This window comes from Oryzias latipes, chromosome 13 (genome assembly GCF_053564925.1).
Source record: "Oryzias latipes strain Hd-rR chromosome 13, Olatipes_Hd-rR_3.1".
In the NCBI taxonomy this organism is placed as follows: domain Eukaryota; kingdom Metazoa; phylum Chordata; class Actinopteri; order Beloniformes; family Adrianichthyidae; genus Oryzias; species Oryzias latipes.
The window spans coordinates 2,783,854-2,803,849 of record NC_136249.1 but is presented as its reverse complement, the minus strand read 5'-3'; the positions used below and the strand labels follow the sequence as shown (position 1 = coordinate 2,803,849).

The window sequence follows — 19,996 nt, the reverse complement described above, 5'->3', positions numbered from 1 at the left end:
CATGTGTTCTAGCCTTTACATGATGATTTAGTTGCATAATCACGAGTATTATCATCTTAGAATAGATGGACAATACTATTCACGTACAATACTATTGACGTACATTTGTTTTGCGTCATTATTAGCTGACCGCTTGTCGTCACAGGATTTTTAGTAGTCACGTTTTGAGCAAAGGAATCTGGTAGCATTATGTAAATTGTCATGTCACTACAAGGTCTTTTATTGTTTTGCACTAAAGAGTAATGTTTCTGCCCAGTTTTGAGCTGGGGACCTTTCGCGTGTTAGGCGAATGTGATAACCACTACACTACAGAAACCTACGTGTCTGGAGAGAAAAAAAAAACACAATTTGTTGGAGGCCTTATAGAAAAGTAGGGCCAAACTATGTCTGAAGGCCCAGAATTGCTGACGCTACAAAATGTATGTCAACCTGTACACTAACAAGTTTGTTTACAACATGAATGAGTGACCTATTAAATGGGTTCAGGTACCCAAGGAATTAGAATCTCCAAACAACAATTTGATGACTTGGGTCTTGACTGACAGTCCTAATACCATCTGCTTGTGATGCTCATCAAGGAAGTCCTATAATGATTTGATCCTCTTGGAAATTTCTTCTTTTGTGTGTTGTTGTCAAAAGACAAAACAGGCTTAGTTTTTTAATCTCTTGAACCATTGTGAATGTCTTTAAGCAAGCACTGAATTCTGTAGACAGCATGAAGACAGACTTGGAACTCAACTGTGGCATTTCACAGCTGTCATAAAAACAGTCTTTGGCCAGTATGGGGATTGAACCCACGACCTTGGCGTTATTAGCACCACGCTCTAAACCAGCTGAGCTAACTGGCCTCAGAAAGTTTCACTTTTTGTTGGTACAACGGTTTTGGTAGACACATGATCAGGAACTTTTTTTAGAACAGGAGCGGTGTTAGAAAAAAGTCGAATCTTCTGACGTCTTCAATTTAAGAAGGGAAAATCCTGTTTCTTCCCAGGTTCGAGTTGGGGTCCTTTCGTGTGTAAGACGAACGTGATAACCACTACACTACAGAAACCTTAATGGGTACCAGATTTGCTCATGGAACTTTAGGGATAGTTTATAGAAAATCAGGGAGAAACATTGTGTGAAATTTGTGCTGATTTAACCTGTTTACCATTTTATCATGAGGTTCAAATTACTCTTCTTTTGAATGTGAACCATGTGTTCTAGCCTTTACATGATGATTTAGTTGCATAATCACGAGTATTATCATCTTAGAATAGATGGACAATACTATTCACGTACATTTGTTTTGCGTCATTGTTAGCTGACCGCTTGTCGTCACAGGATTTTTAGTAGTCACGTTTTGAGCAAAGGAATCTGGTAGCATTATGTAAATTGTCATATCACAACAAGGTCTTTTATTGTTTTGCACTAAAGAGTAATGTTTCTGCCCAGTTTTGAGCTGGGGACCTTTCGCGTGTTAGGCGAATGTGATAACCACTACACTACAGAAACCTACGTGTCTGGAGAGAAAAAATAACACAATTTGTTGGAGGCCTTATAGAAAAGTAGGGCCAAACTATGTCTGAAGGCCCAGAATTGCTGACGCTACAAAATGTATGTCAACCTGTACACTAACAAGTTTGTTTACAACATGAATGAGTGACCTATTAAATGGGTTCGGGTACACAAGGAATTAGAATCTCCAAACAACAATTTGATGACTTGGGTCTTGACTGACGGTCCTAATACCATCTGCTTGTGATGCTCATCAAGGAAGTCCTATAATAATTTGATCCTCTTGGAAATTTCTTCTTTTGTTTGTTGTCAAAAGACACAACAGGCTTAGTTTTTTAATCTCTTGAACCATTGTGAATGTCTTTAAGCAAGCACTGATTTCTGTAGACAGCATGAAGACAGACTTGAAACTCAACTGTGGCATTTCATAGCTGTCATAAGAAACAGTCTTTGGCTAGTATGGGGATTGAACCCACGACCTTGGCGTTATTAGCACCACGCTCTAAACCAGCTGAGCTAACTGGCCTCTGAAAGACTTACTGCTTGTTGGTACAACGGTTTTGTTAGACATGATCAGGAACTTTTTTTTTTTTTAGAACAGGAGCGGTGTTAGAAAAAAGTCGAATCTTCTGACGTCTTCAATTTAAGAAGGGAAAATCCTGTTTCTGCCCAGGTACGAGCTGGGGTCCTTTCGTGTGTGAGACGAACGTGATAACCACTACACTACAGAAACCTTAATGGCTACCAGATTTGCTCATGGAACTTTAGGGATAGTTTATAGAAAATCAGGGAGAAACATTGTGTGAAATTTGTGCTGACTTAACCTGTTTACCATTTTATCATGAGGTTCAAATGACTCTTCTTTTGAATGTGAACCATGTGTTCTAGCCTTTACATGATGATTTAGTTGCATAATCACGAGTATTATCATCTTAGAATAGATGTACAATACTATTCACGTAAAATACTATTGACGTACATTTGTTTTGCGTCATTGTTAGCTGACCGCTTGTCGTCACAGGATTTTTAGTAGTCACGTTTTTAGCAAAGGAATCTGGTAGCATTATGTAAATTGTCATATCACCACAAGGTCTTTTATTGTTTTGCACTAAAGAGTAATGTTTCTGCCCAGTTTTGAGCTGGGGACCTTTCGCGTGTTAGGCGAATGTGATAACCACTACACTACAGAAACCTACATGTCTGGAGAGAAAAAAAAACACAATTTGTTGGAGGCCTTATAGAAAAGTAGGGCCAAACTATGTCTGAAGGCCCAGAATTGCTGACGCTACAAAATGTATGTCAACCTGTACACTAACAAGTTTGTTTACAACATGAATGAGTGACCTATTAAATGGGTTCAGGTACACAAGGAATTAGAATCTCCAAACAACAATTTGATGACTTGGGTCTTGACTGACGGTCCTAATACCATTTGCTTGTGATGCTCATCAAGGAAGTCCTATAATAATTTGATCCACTTGGAAATTTCTTCTTTTGTGTGTTGTTGTCAAAAGACAAAACAGGCTTAGTTTTTTAATCTCTTGAACCATTGTGAATGTCTTTAAGCAAGCACTGAATTCTGTAGACAGCATGAAGACAGACTTGAAACTCAACTGTGGCATTTCATAGCTGTCATAAGAAACAGTCTTTGGCCAGTATGGGGATTGAACCCACGACCTTGGCATTATTAGCACCACGCTCTAAACCAGCTGAGCTAACTGGCCTCTGAAAGACTTACTGCTTGTTGGTACAACGGTTTTGTTAGACATGATCAGGAACTTTTTTTTTTTTTTAGAACAGGAGCGGTGTTAGAAAAAAGTCGAATCTTCTGACGTCTTCAATTTAAGAAGGGAAAATCCTGTTTCTGCCCAGGTTCGAGCTGGGGTCCTTTCGTGTGTAAGACGAACGTGATAACCACTACACTACAGAAACCTTAATGGCTACCAGATTTGTTCATGGAACTTTAGGGATAGTTTATAGAAAATCAGGGAGAAACATTGTGTGAAATTTGTGCTGACTTAACCTGTTTACCATTTTATCATGAGGTTCAAATTACTCTTCTTTTGAATGTGAACCATGTGTTCTAGCCTTTACATGATGATTTAGTTGCATAATCACGAGTATTATCATCTTAGAATAGATGGACAATACTATTCACGTACATTTGTTTTGCGTCATTGTTAGCTGACCGCTTGACGTCACAGGATTTTTAGTAGTCACGTTTTGAGCAAAGGAATCTGGTAGCATTATGTAAATTGTCATATCACCACAAGGTCTTTTATTGTTTTGCACTAAAGAGTAATGTTTCTGCCCAGTTTTGAGCTGGGGACCTTTCGCGTGTTAGGCGAATGTGATAACCACTACACTACAGAAACCTACATGTCTGGAGAGAAAAAATAACACAATTTGTTGGAGGCCTTATAGAAAAGTAGGGCCAAACTATGTCTGAAGGCCCAAAATTGCTGACGCTACAATATGTATGTCAACCTTTACACTAATAAGTTTGTTTACAACATAAATGAGTGACCTATTTAATGGGTTCAGGTACCCAAGGAATTAGAATCTCCAAACAACAATTTGATGACTTGGGTCTTGACTGACGGTCCTAATACCATCTGCTTGTGATGCTCATCAAGGAAGTCCTATAATGATTTGATCCACTTGGAAATTTCTTCTTTTGTGTGTTGTTGTCAAAAGACAAAACAGGCTTAGTTTTTTAATCTCTTGAACCATTGTGAATGTCTTTAAGCAAGCACTGAATTCTGTAGACAGCATGAAGACAGACTTGGAACTCAACTGTGGCATTTCACAGCTGTCATAAAAACAGTCTTTGGCCAGTACTTACTGGCCAAAGACCTTGTTGGTACAACGGTTTTGTTAGACATGATCAGGAACTTTTTTTTTTTTTTTAGAACAGGAGCGGTGTTAGAAAAAAGTCGAATCTTCTGACGTCTTCAATTTAAGAAGGGAAAATCCTGTTTCTCCCCAGGTTCGAGCTGGGGTCCTTTCGTGTGTAAGACGAACGTGATAACCACTACACTACAGAAACCTTAATGGCTACCAGATTTGTTCATGGAACTTTAGGGATAGTTTTTAGAAAATCAGGGAGAAACATTGTGTGAAATTTGTGCTGATTTAACCTGTTTACCATTTTATCATGAGGTTCAAATTACTCTTCTTTTGAATGTGAACCATGTGTTCTAGCCTTTACATGATGATTTAGTTGCATAATCACAAGTATTATCATCTTAGAATAGATGGACAATACTATTGACGTACATTTGTTTTGCGTCATTGTTAGCTGACCGCTTGTCGTCACAGGATTTTTAGTAGTCACGTTTTGAGCAAAGGAATCTGGTAGCATTATGTAAATTGTCATGTCACTACAAGGTCTTTTATTGTTTTGCACTAAAGAGTAATGTTTCTGCCCAGTTTTGAGCTGGGGACCTTTCGCGTGTTAGGCGAATGTGATAACCACTACACTACAGAAACCTACGTGTCTGGAGAGAAAAAAAAAACACAATTTGTTGGAGGCCTTATAGAAAAGTAGGGCCAAACTATGTCTGAAGGCCCAGAATTGCTGACGCTACAAAATGTATGTCAACCTGTACACTAACAAGTTTGTTTACAACATGAATGAGTGACCTATTAAATGGGTTCAGGTACACAAGGAATTAGAATCTCCAAACAACAATTTGATGACTTGGGTCTTGACTGACGGTCCTAATACCATTTGCTTGTGATGCTCATCAAGGAAGTCCTATAATAATTTGATCCTCTTGGAAATTTCTTCTTTTGTGTGTTGTTGTCAAAAGACAAAACAGGCTTAGTTTTTTAATCTCTTGAACCATTGTGAATGTCTTTAAGCAAGCACTGATTTCTGTAGACAGCATGAAGACAGACTTGGAACTCAACTGTGGCATTTCACAGCTGTCATAAGAAACAGTCTTTGGCCAGTATGGGGATTGAACCCTCGACCTTGGCGTTATTAGCACCACGCTCTAAACCAGCTGAGCTAACTGGCCTCAGAAAGTTTCACTTTTTGTTGGTACAACGGTTTTGGTAGACACATGATCAGGAACTTTTTTTAGAACAGGAGCGGTGTTAGAAAAAAGTCGAATCTTCTGACGTCTCCAATTTATGAAGGGAAAATCCTGTTTCTGCCCAGGTTCGAGCTGGGGTCCTTTCGTGTGTGAGATGAACGTGATAACCACTACACTACAGAAACCTTAATGGCCACCAGATATGCTCATGGAACTTTAGGGATAGTTTATAGAAAATCAGGGAGAAACATTGTGTGAGATTTGTGCTGATTTAACCTGCTTACCATTTCATCATGAGGTTCAAATGACTTTTCTTTTGAATGTGACCCATGTGTTCTAGCCTTTACATGATGATTTAGTTGCATAATCACGAGTATTATCATCTTAGAATAGATGGACAATACTATTCACGTACAATACTATTGACGTACATTTGTTTTGCGTCATTGTTAGCTGACCGCTTGTCGTCACAGGATTTTTAGTAGTCACGTTTTGAGCAAAGGAATCTGGTAGCATTATGTAAATTGTCATATCACCACAAGGTCTTTTATTGTTTTGCACTAAAGAGTAATGTTTCTGCCCAGTTTTGAGCTGGGGACCTTTCGCGTGTTAGGCGAATGTGATAACCACTACACTACAGAAACCTACGTGTCTGGAGAGAAAAAATAACACAATTTGTTGGAGGCCTTATAGAAAAGTAGGGCCAAACTATGTCTGAAGGCCCAAAATTGCTGACGCTACAATATGTATGTCAACCTTTACACTAATAAGTTTGTTTACAACATGAATGAGTGACCTATTAAATGGGTTCAGGTACCCAAGGAATTAGAATCTCCAAACAACAATTTGATGACTTGGGTCTTGACTGACGGTCCTAATACCATTTGCTTGTGATGCTCATCAAGGAAGTCCTATAATGATTTGATCCACTTGGAAATTTCTTCTTTTGTGTGTTGTTGTCAAAAGACACAACAGGCTTAGTTTTTTAATCTCTTGAACCATTGTGAATGTCTTTAAGCAAGCACTGATTTCTGTAGACAGCATGAAGACAGACTTGAAACTCAACTGTGGCATTTCATAGCTGTCATAAGAAACAGTCTTTGGCCATTATGGGGATTGAACCCACGACCTTGGCGTTATTAGCACCACGCTCTAAACCAGCTGAGCTAACTGGCCTCTGAAAGACTTACTGCTTGTTGGTACAACGGTTTTGTTAAACATGATCAGGAACTTTTATTTTTTAGAACAGGAGCGGTGTTAGAAAAAAGTCGTATCTTCTGACGTCTTCAATTTAAGAAGGGAAAATCCTGTTTCTGCCCAGGTTCGAGCTGGGGTCCTTTCGTGTGTAAGACGAACGTGATAACCACTACACTACAGAAACCTTAATGGCTACCACATTTGCTCATGGAACTTTAGGGATAATTTATAGAAAATCAGGGAGAAACATTGTGTGAAATTTGTGCTGACTTAACCTGTTTACCATTTTATCATGAGGTTCAAATTACTCTTCTTTTGAATGTGAACCATGTGTTCTAGCCTTTACATGATGATTTAGTTGCATAATCACGAGTATTATCATCTTAGAATAGATGGACAATACTATTCACGTACAATACTATTGACGTACATTTGTTTTGCGTCATTGTTAGCTGACCGCTTGTCGTCACAGGATTTTTAGTAGTCACGTTTTGAGCAAAGGAATCTGGTAGCATTATGTAAATTGTCATATCACCACAAGGTCTTTTATTGTTTTGCACTAAAGAGTAATGTTTCTGCCCAGTTTTGAGCTGGGGACCTTTCGCGTGTTAGGCGAATGTGATAACCACTACACTACAGAAACCTACATGTCTGGAGAGAAAAAATAACACAATTTGTTGGAGGCCTTATAGAAAAGTAGGGCCAAACTATGTCTGAAGGCCCAAAATTGCTGACGCTACAATATGTATGTCAACCTTTACACTAATAAGTTTGTTTACAACATGAATGAGTGACCTATTAAATGGGTTCAGGTACCCAAGGAATTAGAATCTCCAAACAACAATTTGATGACTTGGGTCTTGACTGACGGTCCTAATACCATTTGCTTGTGATGCTCATCAAGGAAGTCCTATAATGATTTGATCCACTTGGAAATTTCTTCTTTTGTGTGTTGTTGTCAAAAGACACAACAGGCTTAGTTTTTTAATCTCTTGAACCATTGTGAATGTCTTTAAGCAAGCACTGAATTCTGTAGACAGCATGAAGACAGACTTGGAACTCAACTGTGGCATTTCACAGCTGTCATAAAAACAGTCTTTGGCCAGTATGGGGATTGAACCCACGACCTTGGCGTTATTAGCACCACGCTCTAAACCAACTGAGCTAACTGGCCTCTGAAAGACTTACTGCTTGTTGGTACAACGGTTTTTTTAGACATGATCAGGAACTTTTTTTTAGAACAGGAGCAGTGTTAGAAAAAAGTCGAATCTTCTGACGTCTTCAATTTAAGAAGGGAAAATCCTGTTTCTGCCCAGGTTCGAGCTGGGGTCCTTTCGTGTGTGAGACGAACGTGACAACCACTACACTACAGAAACCTTAATGGCTACCACATTTGCTCATGGAACTTTAGGGATAGTTTATAGAAAATCAGGGAGAAACATTGTGTGAAATTTGTGCTGACTTAACCTGTTTACCATTTTATCATGAGGTTCAAATTACTCTTCTTTTGAATGTGAACCATGTGTTCTAGCCTTTACATGATGATTTAGTTGCATAATCACGAGTATTATCATCTTAGAATATATGGACAATACTATTCACGTACATTTGTTTTGCGTCATTGTTAGCTGACCACTTGTCGTCACAGGATTTTTAGTAGTCACGTTTTGAGCAAAGGAATCTGGTAGCATTATGTAAATTGTCATATCACCACAAGGTCTTTTATTGTTTTGCACTAAAGAGTAATGTTTCTGCCCAGTTTTGAGCTGGGGACCTTTCGCGTGTTAGGCGAATGTGATAACCACTACACTACAGAAACCTACGTGTCTGGAGAGAAAAAATAACACAATTTGTTGGAGGCCTTATAGAAAAGTAGGGCCAAACTATGTCTGAAGGCCCAAAATTGCTGACGCTACAATATGTATGTCAACCTTTACACTAATAAGTTTGTTTACAACATGAATGAGTGACCTATTAAATGGGTTCAGGTACCCAAGGAATTAGAATCTCCAAACAACAATTTGATGACTTGGGTCTTGACTGACGGTCCTAATACCATTTGCTTGTGATGCTCATCAAGGAAGTCCTATAATGATTTGATCCACTTGGAAATTTCTTCTTTTGTTTGTTGTCAAAAGACACAACAGGCTTAGTTTTTTACTCTCTTGAACCATTGTGAATGTCTTTAAGCAAGCACTGAATTCTGTAGACAGCATGAAGACAGACTTGGAACTCAACTGTGGCATTTCACAGCTGTCATAAAAACAGTCTTTGGCCAGTATGGGGATTGAACCCACGACCTTGGCGTTATTAGCACCACGCTCTAAACCAGCTGAGCTAACTGGCCTCAGAAAGTTTCACTTTTTGTTGGTACAACGGTTTTGGTAGACACATGATCAGGAACTTTTTTTAGAACAGGAGCGGTGTTAGAAAAAAGTCGAATCTTCTGACGTCTTCAATTTAAGAAGGGAAAATCCTGTTTCTTCCCAGGTTCGAGTTGGGGTCCTTTCGTGTGTAAGACGAACGTGATAACCACTACACTACAGAAACCTTAATGGGTACCAGATTTGCTCATGGAACTTTAGGGATAGTTTATAGAAAATCAGGGAGAAACATTGTGTGAAATTTGTGCTGATTTAACCTGTTTACCATTTTATCATGAGGTTCAAATTACTCTTCTTTTGAATGTGAACCATGTGTTCTAGCCTTTACATGATGATTTAGTTGCATAATCACGAGTATTATCATCTTAGAATAGATGGACAATACTATTCACGTACATTTGTTTTGCGTCATTGTTAGCTGACCGCTTGTCGTCACAGGATTTTTAGTAGTCACGTTTTGAGCAAAGGAATCTGGTAGCATTATGTAAATTGTCATATCACAACAAGGTCTTTTATTGTTTTGCACTAAAGAGTAATGTTTCTGCCCAGTTTTGAGCTGGGGACCTTTCGCGTGTTAGGCGAATGTGATAACCACTACACTACAGAAACCTACGTGTCTGGAGAGAAAAAAAAAACACAATTTGTTGGAGGCCTTATAGAAAAGTAGGGCCAAACTATGTCTGAAGGCCCAGAATTGCTGACGCTACAAAATGTATGTCAACCTGTACACTAACAAGTTTGTTTACAACATGAATGAGTGACCTATTAAATGGGTTCGGGTACACAAGGAATTAGAATCTCCAAACAACAATTTGATGACTTGGGTCTTGACTGACGGTCCTAATACCATCTGCTTGTGATGCTCATCAAGGAAGTCCTATAATAATTTGATCCTCTTGGAAATTTCTTCTTTTGTTTGTTGTCAAAAGACACAACAGGCTTAGTTTTTTAATCTCTTGAACCATTGTGAATGTCTTTAAGCAAGCACTGATTTCTGTAGACAGCATGAAGACAGACTTGAAACTCAACTGTGGCATTTCATAGCTGTCATAAGAAACAGTCTTTGGCTAGTATGGGGATTGAACCCACGACCTTGGCGTTATTAGCACCACGCTCTAAACCAGCTGAGCTAACTGGCCTCTGAAAGACTTACTGCTTGTTGGTACAACGGTTTTGTTAGACATGATCAGGAACTTTTTTTTTTTTTAGAACAGGAGCGGTGTTAGAAAAAAGTCGAATCTTCTGACGTCTTCAATTTAAGAAGGGAAAATCCTGTTTCTGCCCAGGTACGAGCTGGGGTCCTTTCGTGTGTGAGACGAACGTGATAACCACTACACTACTGAAACCTTAATGGCTACCAGATTTGCTCATGGAACTTTAGGGATAGTTTATAGAAAATCAGGGAGAAACATTGTGTGAAATTTGTGCTGACTTAACCTGTTTACCATTTTATCATGAGGTTCAAATTACTCTTCTTTTGAATGTGAACCATGTGTTCTAGCCTTTACATGATGATTTAGTTGCATAATCACGAGTATTATCATCTTAGAATAGATGTACAATACTATTCACGTAAAATACTATTGACGTACATTTGTTTTGCGTCATTGTTAGCTGACCGCTTGTCGTCACAGGATTTTTAGTAGTCACGTTTTGAGCAAAGGAATCTGGTAGCATTATGTAAATTGTCATATCACCACAAGGTCTTTTATTGTTTTGCACTAAAGAGTAATGTTTCTGCCCAGTTTTGAGCTGGGGACCTTTCGCGTGTTAGGCGAATGTGATAACCACTACACTACAGAAACCTACATGTCTGGAGAGAAAAAAAAACACAATTTGTTGGAGGCCTTATAGAAAAGTAGGGCCAAACTATGTCTGAAGGCCCAGAATTGCTGACGCTACAAAATGTATGTCAACCTGTACACTAACAAGTTTGTTTACAACATGAATGAGTGACCTATTAAATGGGTTCAGGTACACAAGGAATTAGAATCTCCAAACAACAATTTGATGACTTGGGTCTTGACTGACGGTCCTAATACCATTTGCTTGTGATGCTCATCAAGGAAGTCCTATAATAATTTGATCCACTTGGAAATTTCTTCTTTTGTGTGTTGTTGTCAAAAGACAAAACAGGCTTAGTTTTTTAATCTCTTGAACCATTGTGAATGTCTTTAAGCAAGCACTGAATTCTGTAGACAGCATGAAGACAGACTTGAAACTCAACTGTGGCATTTCATAGCTGTCATAAGAAACAGTCTTTGGCCAGTATGGGGATTGAACCCACGACCTTGGCATTATTAGCACCACGCTCTAAACCAGCTGAGCTAACTGGCCTCTGAAAGACTTACTGCTTGTTGGTACAACGGTTTTGTTAGACATGATCAGGAACTTTTTTTTTTTTAGAACAGTAGCGGTGTTAGAAAAAAGTCGAATCTTCTGACGTCTTCAATTTAAGAAGGGAAAATCCTGTTTCTGCCCAGGTTCGAGCTGGGGTCCTTTCGTGTGTAAGACGAACGTGATAACCACTACACTACAGAAATCTTAATGGCTACCAGATTTGCTCATGGAACTTTAGGGATAGTTTTTAGAAAATCAGGGAGAAACATTGTGTGAAATTTGTGCTGATTTAACCTGTTTACCATTTTATCATGAGGTTCAAATTACTCTTCTTTTGAATGTGAACCATGTGTTCTAGCCTTTACATGATGATTTAGTTGCATAATCACAAGTATTATCATCTTAGAATAGATGGACAATACTATTGACGTACATTTGTTTTGCGTCATTGTTAGCTGACCGCTTGTCGTCACAGGATTTTTAGTAGTCACGTTTTGAGCAAAGGAATCTGGTAGCATTATGTAAATTGTCATGTCACTACAAGGTCTTTTATTGTTTTGCACTAAAGAGTAATGTTTCTGCCCAGTTTTGAGCTGGGGACCTTTCGCGTGTTAGGCGAATGTGATAACCACTACACTACAGAAACCTACGTGTCTGGAGAGAAAAAAAAAACACAATTTGTTGGAGGCCTTATAGAAAAGTAGGGCCAAACTATGTCTGAAGGCCCAGAATTGCTGACGCTACAAAATGTATGTCAACCTGTACACTAACAAGTTTGTTTACAACATGAATGAGTGACCTATTAAATGGGTTCAGGTACACAAGGAATTAGAATCTCCAAACAACAATTTGATGACTTGGGTCTTGACTGACGGTCCTAATACCATTTGCTTGTGATGCTCATCAAGGAAGTCCTATAATAATTTGATCCTCTTGGAAATTTCTTCTTTTGTGTGTTGTTGTCAAAAGACAAAACAGGCTTAGTTTTTTAATCTCTTGAACCATTGTGAATGTCTTTAAGCAAGCACTGATTTCTGTAGACAGCATGAAGACAGACTTGGAACTCAACTGTGGCATTTCACAGCTGTCATAAGAAACAGTCTTTGGCCAGTATGGGGATTGAACCCTCGACCTTGGCGTTATTAGCACCACGCTCTAAACCAGCTGAGCTAACTGGCCTCAGAAAGTTTCACTTTTTGTTGGTACAACGGTTTTGGTAGACACATGATCAGGAACTTTTTTTAGAACAGGAGCGGTGTTAGAAAAAAGTCGAATCTTCTGACGTCTCCAATTTATGAAGGGAAAATCCTGTTTCTGCCCAGGTTCGAGCTGGGGTCCTTTCGTGTGTGAGACGAACGTGATAACCACTACACTACAGAAACCTTAATGGCCACCAGATATGCTCATGGAACTTTAGGGATAGTTTATAGAAAATCAGGGAGAAACATTGTGTGAGATTTGTGCTGATTTAACCTGCTTACCATTTCATCATGAGGTTCAAATGACTTTTCTTTTGAATGTGACCCATGTGTTCTAGCCTTTACATGATGATTTAGTTGCATAATCACGAGTATTATCATCTTAGAATAGATGGACAATACTATTCACGTACAATACTATTGACGTACATTTGTTTTGCGTCATTGTTAGCTGACCGCTTGTCGTCACAGGATTTTTAGTAGTCACGTTTTGAGCAAAGGAATCTGGTAGCATTATGTAAATTGTCATATCACCACAAGGTCTTTTATTGTTTTGCACTAAAGAGTAATGTTTCTGCCCAGTTTTGAGCTGGGGACCTTTCGCGTGTTAGGCGAATGTGATAACCACTACACTACAGAAACCTACGTGTCTGGAGAGAAAAAATAACACAATTTGTTGGAGGCCTTATAGAAAAGTAGGGCCAAACTATGTCTGAAGGCCCAAAATTGCTGACGCTACAATATGTATGTCAACCTTTACACTAATAAGTTTGTTTACAACATGAATGAGTGACCTATTAAATGGGTTCAGGTACCCAAGGAATTAGAATCTCCAAACAACAATTTGATGACTTGGGTCTTGACTGACGGTCCTAATACCATTTGCTTGTGATGCTCATCAAGGAAGTCCTATAATGATTTGATCCACTTGGAAATTTCTTCTTTTGTGTGTTGTTGTCAAAAGACACAACAGGCTTAGTTTTTTAATCTCTTGAACCATTGTGAATGTCTTTAAGCAAGCACTGATTTCTGTAGACAGCATGAAGACAGACTTGAAACTCAACTGTGGCATTTCATAGCTGTCATAAGAAACAGTCTTTGGCCATTATGGGGATTGAACCCACGACCTTGGCGTTATTAGCACCACGCTCTAAACCAGCTGAGCTAACTGGCCTCTGAAAGACTTACTGCTTGTTGGTACAACGGTTTTGTTAAACATGATCAGGAACTTTTATTTTTTAGAACAGGAGCGGTGTTAGAAAAAAGTCGTATCTTATGACGTCTTCAATTTAAGAAGGGAAAATCCTGTTTCTGCCCAGGTTCGAGCTGGGGTCCTTTCGTGTGTAAGACGAACGTGATAACCACTACACTACAGAAACCTTAATGGCTACCACATTTGCTCATGGAACTTTAGGGATAATTTATAGAAAATCAGGGAGAAACATTGTGTGAAATTTGTGCTGACTTAACCTGTTTACCATTTTATCATGAGGTTCAAATTACTCTTCTTTTGAATGTGACCCATGTGTTCTAGCCTTTACATGATGATTTAGTTGCATAATCACGAGTATTATCATCTTAGAATAGATGGACAATACTATTCACGTACAATACTATTGACGTACATTTGTTTTGCGTCATTGTTAGCTGACCGCTTGTCGTCACAGGATTTTTAGTAGTCACGTTTTGAGCAAAGGAATCTGGTAGCATTATGTAAATTGTCATATCACCACAAGGTCTTTTATTGTTTTGCACTAAAGAGTAATGTTTCTGCCCAGTTTTGAGCTGGGGACCTTTCGCGTGTTAGGCGAATGTGATAACCACTACACTACAGAAACCTACATGTCTGGAGAGAAAAAATAACACAATTTGTTGGAGGCCTTATAGAAAAGTAGGGCCAAACTATGTCTGAAGGCCCAAAATTGCTGACGCTACAATATGTATGTCAACCTTTACACTAATAAGTTTGTTTACAACATGAATGAGTGACCTATTAAATGGGTTCAGGTACCCAAGGAATTAGAATCTCCAAACAACAATTTGATGACTTGGGTCTTGACTGACGGTCCTAATACCATTTGCTTGTGATGCTCATCAAGGAAGTCCTATAATGATTTGATCCACTTGGAAATTTCTTCTTTTGTGTGTTGTTGTCAAAAGACACAACAGGCTTAGTTTTTTAATCTCTTGAACCATTGTGAATGTCTTTAAGCAAGCACTGAATTCTGTAGACAGCATGAAGACAGACTTGGAACTCAACTGTGGCATTTCACAGCTGTCATAAAAACAGTCTTTGGCCAGTATGGGGATTGAACCCACAACCTTGGCGTTATTAGCACCACGCTCTAAACCAACTGAGCTAACTGGCCTCTGAAAGACTTACTGCTTGTTGGTACAACGGTTTTTTTAGACATGATCAGGAACTTTTTTTTAGAACAGGAGCAGTGTTAGAAAAAAGTCGAATCTTCTGACGTCTTCAATTTAAGAAGGGAAAATCCTGTTTCTGCCCAGGTTCGAGCTGGGGTCCTTTCGTGTGTGAGACGAACGTGACAACCACTACACTACAGAAACCTTAATGGCTACCACATTTGCTCATGGAACTTTAGGGATAGTTTATAGAAAATCAGGGAGAAACATTGTGTGAAATTTGTGCTGACTTAACCTGTTTACCATTTTATCATGAGGTTCAAATTACTCTTCTTTTGAATGTGAACCATGTGTTCTAGCCTTTACATGATGATTTAGTTGCATAATCACGAGTATTATCATCTTAGAATATATGGACAATACTATTCACGTACATTTGTTTTGCGTCATTGTTAGCTGACCACTTGTCGTCACAGGATTTTTAGTAGTCACGTTTTGAGCAAAGGAATCTGGTAGCATTATGTAAATTGTCATATCACCACAAGGTCTTTTATTGTTTTGCACTAAAGAGTAATGTTTCTGCCCAGTTTTGAGCTGGGGACCTTTCGCGTGTTAGGCGAATGTGATAACCACTACACTACAGAAACCTACGTGTCTGGAGAGAAAAAATAACACAATTTGTTGGAGGCCTTATAGAAAAGTAGGGCCAAACTATGTCTGAAGGCCCAAAATTGCTGACGCTACAAAATGTATGTCAACCTGTACACTAATAAGTTTGTTTACAACATGAATGAGTGACCTATTAAATGGGTTCAGGTACCCAAGGAATTAGAATCTCCAAACAACAATTTGATGACTTGGGTCTTGACTGACGGTCCTAATACCATTTGCTTGTGATGCTCATCAAGGAAGTCCTATAATGATTTGATCCACTTGGAAATTTCTTCTTTTGTTTGTTGTCAAAAGACACAACAGGCTTAGTTTTTTAATCTCTTGAACCATTGTGAATGTCTTTAAGCAAGCACTGAATTCTGTAGACAGCATGAAGACAGACTTGGAACTCAACTGTGGCATTTCACAGCTGTCATAAAAACAGTCTTTGGCCAGTATGGGGATTGAACCCACGACCTTGGCGTTATTAGCACCACGCTCTAAACCAGCTGAGCTAACTGGCCTCAGAAAGTTTCACTTTTTGTTGGTACAACGGTTTTGGTAGACACATGATCAGGAACTTTTTTTAGAACAGGAGCGGTGTTAGAAAAAAGTCGAATCTTCTGACGTCTTCAATTTAAGAAGGGAAAATCCTGTTTCTTCCCAGGTTCGAGTTGGGGTCCTTTCGTGTGTAAGACGAACGTGATAACCACTACACTACAGAAACCTTAATGGGTACCAGATTTGCTCATGGAACTTTAGGGATAGTTTATAGAAAATCAGGGAGAAACATTGTGTGAAATTTGTGCTGATTTAACCTGTTTACCATTTTATCATGAGGTTCAAATTACTCTTCTTTTGAATGTGAACCATGTGTTCTAGCCTTTACATGATGATTTAGTTGCATAATCACGAGTATTATCATCTTAGAATAGATGGACAATACTATTCACGTACATTTGTTTTGCGTCATTGTTAGCTGACCGCTTGTCGTCACAGGATTTTTAGTAGTCACGTTTTGAGCAAAGGAATCTGGTAGCATTATGTAAATTGTCATATCACAACAAGGTCTTTTATTGTTTTGCACTAAAGAGTAATGTTTCTGCCCAGTTTTGAGCTGGGGACCTTTCGCGTGTTAGGCGAATGTGATAACCACTACACTACAGAAACCTACGTGTCTGGAGAGAAAAAAATAACACAATTTGTTGGAGGCCTTATAGAAAAGTAGGGCCAAACTATGTCTGAAGGCCCAAAATTGCTGACGCTACAATATGTATGTCAACCTTTACACTAATAAGTTTGTTTACAACATGAATGAGTGACCTATTAAATGGGTTCAGGTACCCAAGGAATTAGAATCTCCAAACAACAATTTGATGACTTGGGTCTTGACTGACGGTCCTAATACCATTTGCTTGTGATGCTCATCAAGGAAGTCCTATAATGATTTGATCCACTTGGAAATTTCTTCTTTTGTGTGTTGTTGTCAAAAGACAAAACAGGCTTAGTTTTTTAATCTCTTGAACCATTGTGAATGTCTTTAAGCAAGCACTGAATTCTGTAGACAGCATGAAGACAGACTTGGAACTCAACTGTGGCATTTCACAGCTGTCATAAAAACAGTCTTTGGCCAGTATGGGGATTGAACCCACGACCTTGGCGTTATTAGCACCACGCTCTAAACCAGCTGAGCTAACTGGCCTCTGAAAGACTTACTGCTTGTTGGTACAACGGTTTTGTTAGACATGATCAGGAAATTTTTTTTAGAACAGGAGCATTGTTAGAAAAAAGTCGAATCTTCTGACGTCTTCAATTTAAGAAGGGAAAATCCTGTTTCTGCCCAGGTTCGAGCTGGGGTCCTTTCGTGTGTGAGACGAACGTGATAAACACTACACTACAGAAACTTTAATGGCTAGCACATTTGCTCATGGAACTTTAGGGATAGTTTATAGAAAATCAGGGAGAAACATTGTGTGAAATTTGTGCTGATTTAACCTGTTTACCATTTTATCATGAGGTTCAAATGACTTTTCTTTTGAATGTGACCCATGTGTTCTAGCCTTTACATGATGATTTAGTTGCATAATCACGAGTATTATCATCTTAGAATAGATGGACAATACTATTCACGTACATTTGTTTTGCGTCATTGTTAGCTGACCGCTTGTCGTCACAGGATTTTTAGTAGTCACGTTTTGAGCAAAGGAATCTGGTAGCATTATGTAAATTGTCATATCACCACAAGGTCTTTTATTGTTTTGCACTAAAGAGTAATGTTTCTGCCCAGTTTTGAGCTGGGGACCTTTCGCGTGTTAGGCGAATGTGATAACCACTACACTACAGAAACCTACATGTCTGGAGAGAAAAAAAAACACAATTTGTTGGAGGCCTTATAGAAAAGTAGGGCCAAACTATGTCTGAAGGCCCAGAATTGCTGACGCTACAAAATGTATGTCAACCTGTACACTAACAAGTTTGTTTACAACATGAATGAGTGACCTATTAAATGGGTTCAGGTACACAAGGAATTAGAATCTCCAAACAACAATTTGATGACTTGGGTCTTGACTGACGGTCCTAATACCATTTGCTTGTGATGCTCATCAAGGAAGTCCTATAATAATTTGATCCACTTGGAAATTTCTTCTTTTGTGTGTTGTTGTCAAAAGACAAAACAGGCTTAGTTTTTTAATCTCTTGAACCATTGTGAATGTCTTTAAGCAAGCACTGAATTCTGTAGACAGCATGAAGACAGACTTGAAACTCAACTGTGGCATTTCATAGCTGTCATAAGAAACAGTCTTTGGCCAGTATGGGGATTGAACCCTCGACCTTGGCGTTATTAGCACCACGCTCTAAACCAGCTGAGCTAACTGGCCTCAGAAAGTTTCACTTTTTGTTGGTACAACGGTTTTGGTAGACACATGATCAGGAACTTTTTTTAGAACAGGAGCGGTGTTAGAAAAAAGTCGAATCTTCTGACGTCTCCAATTTATGAAGGGAAAATCCTGTTTCTGCCCAGGTTCGAGCTGGGGTCCTTTCGTGTGTGAGACGAACGTGATAACCACTACACTACAGAAACCTTAATGGCCACCAGATATGCTCATGGAACTTTAGGGATAGTTTATAGAAAATCAGGGAGAAACATTGTGTGAGATTTGTGCTGATTTAACCTGCTTACCATTTCATCATGAGGTTCAAATGACTTTTCTTTTGAATGTGACCCATGTGTTCTAGCCTTTACATGATGATTTAGTTGCATAATCACGAGTATTATCATCTTAGAATAGATGGACAATACTATTCACGTACATTTGTTTTGCGTCATTGTTAGCTGACCGCTTGTCGTCACAGGATTTTTAGTAGTCACGTTTTGAGCAAAGGAATCTGGTAGCATTATGTAAATTGTCATATCACCACAAGGTCTTTTATTGTTTTGCACTAAAGAGTAATGTTTCTGCCCAGTTTTGAGCTGGGGACCTTTCGCGTGTTAGGCGAATGTGATAACCACTACACTACAGAAACCTACGTGTCTGGAGAGAAAAAATAACACAATTTGTTGGAGGCCTTATAGAAAAGTAGGGCCAAACTATGTCTGAAGGCCCAAAATTGCTGACGCTACAATATGTATGTCAACCTTTACACTAATAAGTTTGTTTACAACATGAATGAGTGACCTATTAAATGGGTTCAGGTACCCAAGGAATTAGAATCTCCAAACAACAATTTGATGACTTGGGTCTTGACTGACGGTCCTAATACCATTTGCTTGTGATGCTCATCAAGGAAGTCCTATAATGATTTGATCCACTTGGAAATTTCTTCTTTTGTGTGTTGTTGTCAAAAGACACAACAGGCTTAGTTTTTTAATCTCTTGAACCATTGTGAATGTCTTTAAGCAAGCACTGATTTCTGTAGACAGCATGAAGACAGACTTGAAACTCAACTGTGGCATTTCATAGCTGTCATAAGAAACAGTCTTTGGCCATTATGGGGATTGAACCCACGACCTTGGCGTTATTAGCACCACGCTCTAAACCAGCTGAGCTAACTGGCCTCTGAAAGACTTACTGCTTGTTGGTACAACGGTTTTGTTAAACATGATCAGGAACTTTTATTTTTTAGAACAGGAGCGGTGTTAGAAAAAAGTCGTATCTTCTGACGTCTTCAATTTAAGAAGGGAAAATCCTGTTTCTGCCCAGGTTCGAGCTGGGGTCCTTTCGTGTGTAAGACGAACGTGATAACCACTACACTACAGAAACCTTAATGGCTACCAGATTTGTTCATGGAACTTTAGGGATAGTTTATAGAAAATCAG

General features: G+C 38.8%; 1 protein-coding gene and 36 non-coding genes across 38 annotated transcripts in view; 1 reads left to right on the top strand and 36 right to left on the bottom strand.

Annotated features, from left to right (window-relative positions):
• The window catches only part of gkup (glucuronokinase with putative uridyl pyrophosphorylase), a 344,724-nt gene that overhangs the window by 219,105 nt on the left and 105,623 nt on the right, over positions 1-19,996 (top strand). The gene's annotated exons all lie outside the window — the stretch shown is intronic.
• Positions 244-316, bottom strand: trnav-aac (transfer RNA valine (anticodon AAC)). The gene has a single exon. It is a non-coding gene; the product is annotated as a tRNA-Val (tRNA).
• trnai-aau (transfer RNA isoleucine (anticodon AAU)) lies at positions 774-848 on the bottom strand. The gene has a single exon. It is a non-coding gene; the product is annotated as a tRNA-Ile (tRNA).
• trnav-aac (transfer RNA valine (anticodon AAC)) lies at positions 1,422-1,494 on the bottom strand. The gene has a single exon. It is a non-coding gene; the product is annotated as a tRNA-Val (tRNA).
• On the bottom strand, positions 2,158-2,230 carry trnav-cac (transfer RNA valine (anticodon CAC)). Its single transcript has one exon. It is a non-coding gene; the product is annotated as a tRNA-Val (tRNA).
• Positions 2,617-2,689, bottom strand: trnav-aac (transfer RNA valine (anticodon AAC)). Its single transcript has one exon. It is a non-coding gene; the product is annotated as a tRNA-Val (tRNA).
• Positions 3,357-3,429, bottom strand: trnav-uac (transfer RNA valine (anticodon UAC)). The gene has a single exon. It is a non-coding gene; the product is annotated as a tRNA-Val (tRNA).
• On the bottom strand, positions 3,800-3,872 carry trnav-aac (transfer RNA valine (anticodon AAC)). The gene has a single exon. It is a non-coding gene; the product is annotated as a tRNA-Val (tRNA).
• Positions 4,474-4,546, bottom strand: trnav-uac (transfer RNA valine (anticodon UAC)). Its single transcript has one exon. It is a non-coding gene; the product is annotated as a tRNA-Val (tRNA).
• On the bottom strand, positions 4,917-4,989 carry trnav-aac (transfer RNA valine (anticodon AAC)). Its single transcript has one exon. It is a non-coding gene; the product is annotated as a tRNA-Val (tRNA).
• On the bottom strand, positions 5,653-5,725 carry trnav-cac (transfer RNA valine (anticodon CAC)). The gene has a single exon. It is a non-coding gene; the product is annotated as a tRNA-Val (tRNA).
• Positions 6,112-6,184, bottom strand: trnav-aac (transfer RNA valine (anticodon AAC)). Its single transcript has one exon. It is a non-coding gene; the product is annotated as a tRNA-Val (tRNA).
• trnav-uac (transfer RNA valine (anticodon UAC)) lies at positions 6,849-6,921 on the bottom strand. The gene has a single exon. It is a non-coding gene; the product is annotated as a tRNA-Val (tRNA).
• trnav-aac (transfer RNA valine (anticodon AAC)) lies at positions 7,308-7,380 on the bottom strand. The gene has a single exon. It is a non-coding gene; the product is annotated as a tRNA-Val (tRNA).
• Positions 7,837-7,911, bottom strand: trnai-aau (transfer RNA isoleucine (anticodon AAU)). Its single transcript has one exon. It is a non-coding gene; the product is annotated as a tRNA-Ile (tRNA).
• trnav-cac (transfer RNA valine (anticodon CAC)) lies at positions 8,041-8,113 on the bottom strand. The gene has a single exon. It is a non-coding gene; the product is annotated as a tRNA-Val (tRNA).
• Positions 8,484-8,556, bottom strand: trnav-aac (transfer RNA valine (anticodon AAC)). Its single transcript has one exon. It is a non-coding gene; the product is annotated as a tRNA-Val (tRNA).
• On the bottom strand, positions 9,010-9,084 carry trnai-aau (transfer RNA isoleucine (anticodon AAU)). The gene has a single exon. It is a non-coding gene; the product is annotated as a tRNA-Ile (tRNA).
• Positions 9,658-9,730, bottom strand: trnav-aac (transfer RNA valine (anticodon AAC)). Its single transcript has one exon. It is a non-coding gene; the product is annotated as a tRNA-Val (tRNA).
• trnav-aac (transfer RNA valine (anticodon AAC)) lies at positions 10,854-10,926 on the bottom strand. The gene has a single exon. It is a non-coding gene; the product is annotated as a tRNA-Val (tRNA).
• Positions 11,592-11,664, bottom strand: trnav-uac (transfer RNA valine (anticodon UAC)). The gene has a single exon. It is a non-coding gene; the product is annotated as a tRNA-Val (tRNA).
• Positions 12,035-12,107, bottom strand: trnav-aac (transfer RNA valine (anticodon AAC)). The gene has a single exon. It is a non-coding gene; the product is annotated as a tRNA-Val (tRNA).
• Positions 12,771-12,843, bottom strand: trnav-cac (transfer RNA valine (anticodon CAC)). The gene has a single exon. It is a non-coding gene; the product is annotated as a tRNA-Val (tRNA).
• trnav-aac (transfer RNA valine (anticodon AAC)) lies at positions 13,230-13,302 on the bottom strand. Its single transcript has one exon. It is a non-coding gene; the product is annotated as a tRNA-Val (tRNA).
• Positions 13,967-14,039, bottom strand: trnav-uac (transfer RNA valine (anticodon UAC)). Its single transcript has one exon. It is a non-coding gene; the product is annotated as a tRNA-Val (tRNA).
• On the bottom strand, positions 14,426-14,498 carry trnav-aac (transfer RNA valine (anticodon AAC)). Its single transcript has one exon. It is a non-coding gene; the product is annotated as a tRNA-Val (tRNA).
• Positions 14,955-15,029, bottom strand: trnai-aau (transfer RNA isoleucine (anticodon AAU)). The gene has a single exon. It is a non-coding gene; the product is annotated as a tRNA-Ile (tRNA).
• On the bottom strand, positions 15,159-15,231 carry trnav-cac (transfer RNA valine (anticodon CAC)). The gene has a single exon. It is a non-coding gene; the product is annotated as a tRNA-Val (tRNA).
• trnav-aac (transfer RNA valine (anticodon AAC)) lies at positions 15,602-15,674 on the bottom strand. The gene has a single exon. It is a non-coding gene; the product is annotated as a tRNA-Val (tRNA).
• Positions 16,128-16,202, bottom strand: trnai-aau (transfer RNA isoleucine (anticodon AAU)). Its single transcript has one exon. It is a non-coding gene; the product is annotated as a tRNA-Ile (tRNA).
• trnav-aac (transfer RNA valine (anticodon AAC)) lies at positions 16,776-16,848 on the bottom strand. Its single transcript has one exon. It is a non-coding gene; the product is annotated as a tRNA-Val (tRNA).
• trnai-aau (transfer RNA isoleucine (anticodon AAU)) lies at positions 17,306-17,380 on the bottom strand. Its single transcript has one exon. It is a non-coding gene; the product is annotated as a tRNA-Ile (tRNA).
• Positions 17,510-17,582, bottom strand: trnav-cac (transfer RNA valine (anticodon CAC)). Its single transcript has one exon. It is a non-coding gene; the product is annotated as a tRNA-Val (tRNA).
• On the bottom strand, positions 17,953-18,025 carry trnav-aac (transfer RNA valine (anticodon AAC)). The gene has a single exon. It is a non-coding gene; the product is annotated as a tRNA-Val (tRNA).
• trnav-cac (transfer RNA valine (anticodon CAC)) lies at positions 18,688-18,760 on the bottom strand. The gene has a single exon. It is a non-coding gene; the product is annotated as a tRNA-Val (tRNA).
• Positions 19,131-19,203, bottom strand: trnav-aac (transfer RNA valine (anticodon AAC)). Its single transcript has one exon. It is a non-coding gene; the product is annotated as a tRNA-Val (tRNA).
• Positions 19,868-19,940, bottom strand: trnav-uac (transfer RNA valine (anticodon UAC)). The gene has a single exon. It is a non-coding gene; the product is annotated as a tRNA-Val (tRNA).